Here is a 4,337-nt window from a genome sequence, read left to right on the forward strand (position 1 = left end):
AATGCCCCTTCCCCACTCTTCTGTTCAGGAATCCTTTTGTAAAATTAATACGTTCATCCAGCCAGCATTTTGCTATTTCCTCTTTTCAGTAAATACAGTCTTGATGACCCAGGATCAGATTTCACTGTAGTGTTCATTCATACAGTCAAACTGACAGCCAAAGAGTGATGACATCACTACCTAAGTGGGAGGATAAATCAGATTCTCACTACACATTGCCAAGACAAAAAGGAAGACAGAAAGTAGCAAAGTTTTAAGGTATCCGCACTGGAAAACTTAAAACTGGATTATTAACTTAATTCTGCGGGGAACACTTCAAAGTGGTAAGCAAGTTTACTTATTTTGGGAGTATAATTTTACTGAGTGTTCTCTTTACAGCATTGTAAATGGATACCTAATTCTGTGTCCTAGCATAAAGGATTTCTTGTACATTGCTCCCAGACGGATTATGAAATTCTTGCTAATCCATAGTCACCTGTTTTCAGACGATTGCAATATTTTATACTGCAGTCGTACCTCTGTTTGCATGTTTTCACATATGCTCAACAGAAGTACAATGGAAAAATTTATCAGTAGAGAGTATATTTTTCTACAAGAAGGAATATATATATGTGTGTGTGTGTGTGTGTGTGTGTGTGTGTGTGTGTGTGTGTGTGTGTAAGTGCAGGTGTCTAAAGTAATAATTTGAATGTATCTGGTAAAATACTTCCAGGATAATAAAACTATATGGATTTTGAAAGCTTTGTACTGATTACTTTTAGGACAAGCCAAGCTAACCCACACAACGTGTATGCTTGGCATCTCTGATTTGTCAGTGATGCATGTATTTATCTATCCCACAAAACTGGGCTTATAAAACATAAGGTACTGGAATGTTCGGGGCTGGCAGACTTTGCTGAGCTAACAGGTACCAGCATGTATTCCAAATATATTTAGTCGTGTGTGTGTGTGTGTGTGTGTGTGTGTATTATCCAACTTAAAATTCCTTTTCGCTTAATTGTAAGGAATCTGTCTACATCCCAGGCCACAACTGAATATTTCATTCAAAGCAGACCACCCCTCCTTACCAAATATAAAAAACAGCCAATAAATAAATAAGCTGAGCCAAGAAGTGTTGAAGTCTTTTAGTATAATTAAAGATAGCAGCATTAGAGTCATTTTAAAGTTGCCCATCACACAGTTGTACTTCTCAGTAAGACAACCAATACTGCAGAGTTTTTAGTTTGGAAATAATTAAATCAAAAAATGAACTTTTTACAGATTTACTAACACAATATAAAGCATGACTTTAATGATTAAATACGGTTTTCTTTTCAGGAAAAATTAATAACCTCAAGTGTATGTTTGTGTACTAGGGTTAAACTACTTATTCAAACCTTGGCATTTGTGACTTATGATAATAAATGAGCATATGGACAACATATAATCATTTAAGTATGTGTTATACCTTGTTTGCTGTAGACAGTAGCACGTCATGCCCATTTCTAACTCTTCTGAAAAATGATTTTTATTTTTGCTTCTCATAGCAACAAGAATAATATACAATTTCTGACAAAGCTATGGTAGACCAGACATAGAGACAGAATTGTAATAATTTTTTTCTATGTTTATTTTACAATTTTATTAGTTTGTAAGATGCGCCTTTAGTGAATTCATTATCGGAGAAATAAAACTGCTTGCTTTGTAAACAAGTGCACAGAGCAAAACGTGGTAATTTTAATATAAAAAGAACATTCGATTCCTGCAGAAGAAAATTTAGTGAAAATATTTCTACAAGACCAACACCCAAGAAAAACATTTCTGTTATGACAATCAGACAGTTACAATTTAAATGTGCAGTTAACTACCTCAGTTTAATATTAATACAAATTTCATGACAAAATTGGTGCATATTGTCTTCCTCCATATACTATAATTCTGTTAGCTATTTGTCACTGGTCTGGCAAATGTGTGGATTGGCTAAAGAATGGGACTTCATGTTAAATTGCCATATAATACTCTGTAACACAGTGTTCACATCACCTCAGCTATTAAATACAACTGACTAAAACAAAACTTATTTCTAAAGATCATATGTAATTGCATATAACTGAGGGAAATGTGAAGCTGTCTCTTTCCTTGAGGTGTTAGTTGTTTTAGAGAAATGATCTCATACAGAACTCAAAGGCTGAACATCTGAATGAAAAAGTTACCTCTCTTAATGCCAATGTCAGACCATTAAAATGTAATAAGAAAGTGGTCTAATGGCCTAATCTAATTTTTTTGTAAAAGGTGTATAGCAGTAATGCCACAGTCAGGTATGTGTAAGTGAAAGTGGGGCTGCCCTTTCTTTCACGGTATGGTAATATTAAGTTAAAATTTTGAAACAATAAAAGTAGGATGTGCAATTGCTAAAGCCTCATAATCCCCTACGTGAATGCTATACAAAGATTTCAGCCCACTTAAAAGCAGAGAAAGTGCAGTTCGTTTTCCTGTGCAATCTACATTCATGTTCAACAGAATGGTCACTTATTATAGCCTTTACCTTTTTGCAGTAAACGGAAAAAAATATTGAAGTTTACTGTTGGATAAGAGTTTATTCCTGTTTTAAATATCTTAGCAAAAAAAAGAAACAGCAGTTATGAGGCTAATATAGTTAAGGACATTTTCTGATTACATAAAGATAGATTTAGCCAATAACTCAATTTAAGTATTAGACATATACCTTTTATAAAACGATGAAGCTCTTAGATCATTTCTTATCATAATTCATTACAGACAATCTTCGACATCTGAAATTACCTTTAAGAGGAGAAGCAGCTACAAACAGATGATCGACCAGCTTCTCTGACCACTGCCCATTGTGTAGGTAAATAAGGGATATATTTTAATTATTCACTATGATGAGAATGGCAAACAGTAATATACGTTGGTCCTTTATATACAGAAAACACTGCCTTGTACATAGCTGATAAAAATGAGGCAGACTGCAGAATGAATGAGATATGCATTTCCTGTACCTAGTTATTTTGTCTAATAAGCACATAAGAGATACTAGGTTATCTCCATTGTCTGGTGCCTCCTACTATCTTGCTAAATGGCCATGTTAGAAGATACTACCCATTTTAATAACTTTACATACTAGAGTAGCAGATGTGTATGCCCTGAGGGTAATAGAGATGTTGGCCTTGGAGTATTCTGTGCTCATCTACAGACAGGACTGTAGTCATGTGGCAATGGATCAATGCATAAGTAGTACTCATTTGTGAGGTCTGACTACCAAGGCAAATCCTATTGTCTTTTTCTTGGGAACCTCAGTTAACACACGAGACTACTACTGCCCGTCAAGTAAAGTAGATGTACCCACTAAATAAACTCCTGGCAAGGGACAGCTGCTAACCAATGGAAGAATGGCTTTATTGGAAAGCAGTACATATTCATGAAATGTGAAAAGTGTCTTCCTTTAGTCAATACATAGGGAACCCACAGCTTAACATACCGAGAAGTCTGTCCTAAGTAACACCCACATAGTCTGTCATCTTTTTATGATAAAAGACATCATGTCACAATTTACCATAGAGAAAAATCAGTGTTTATTACATCAACACTTACAATTTAATTTTCAAATAAATTTGATTCTAGGACAGCAACAGTAAATGTGCTTATTTCCACTATACAGAATTTCAACAAACATTGTAATAATGAGTTCTGCCATACAGGCATGTTGCATCAGTCACATGCAATACAAGCCTTTAAAATCCTTGAAGTGCAACTCTATCATTATCTTTACAGACACGCAATGTATTAAATTGGCTGCTACTTTACTGAAGCACCGTTTTATATTGTTATCCTTACAGTTGTGCTGAACTCCAGTTATACTTTGTACTGCATGTGCATTCTAAGAGAAAAGTCACGACTGTTTTTTTTGGTCTCTGGTTCATGAATAAGTTCACAACCCTACACATGATTTAAGGTGTAATACTCTTAAGGAATTTTATAATGGCACACTAAAATACAGTCCCACTCTTATCTACCATTTAACCAAATACAGAACAATAAACTTGTTTGCTAATCTATTCCTCTGAATAATATTGGGCTAGCTAATAAGAGATTGTCTGCAACATTATTCTGTCTAAATTAATTTGACTCACAGATCTCTATGAAGATGATTCATTTCCTTTGTAGACATTCTATTAGTTGTAGGCATGATGTCTGTTAACTAAGTGGGTTATGTGGTTTAAGCAAGTAAGCTTTCATACAATTGCCTAACTTTCTTGGCTAAAAAAATCTTTGCATATGTCCACATAACCGACTAACAACTAAATAGCACACATATGTGCATATATATATATATATAT

The 4,337-nt window shown here is 34.4% G+C and overlaps 1 protein-coding gene across 1 annotated transcript in view; it reads left to right on the forward strand.

Annotated features, from left to right (window-relative positions):
- The first annotated feature begins 230 nt into the window (after window positions 1-230).
- Window positions 231-4,337, forward strand: part of LOC122789950 (P2Y purinoceptor 4-like) — a 277,570-nt gene continuing 273,463 nt past the window's right edge. The window contains exon 1 of the mRNA XM_044057447.1: window positions 231-323. The gene's annotated coding sequence lies outside the window, so the exon portion shown is untranslated. The remainder of the gene's footprint in view (window positions 324-4,337) is intronic.

The sequence above is a fragment of the Protopterus annectens genome, chromosome 15.part0 (genome assembly GCF_019279795.1).
Source record: "Protopterus annectens isolate FY-2018-M chromosome 15.part0, PAN1.0, whole genome shotgun sequence".
Taxonomy (NCBI): Eukaryota; Metazoa; Chordata; order Ceratodontiformes; family Protopteridae; genus Protopterus; species Protopterus annectens.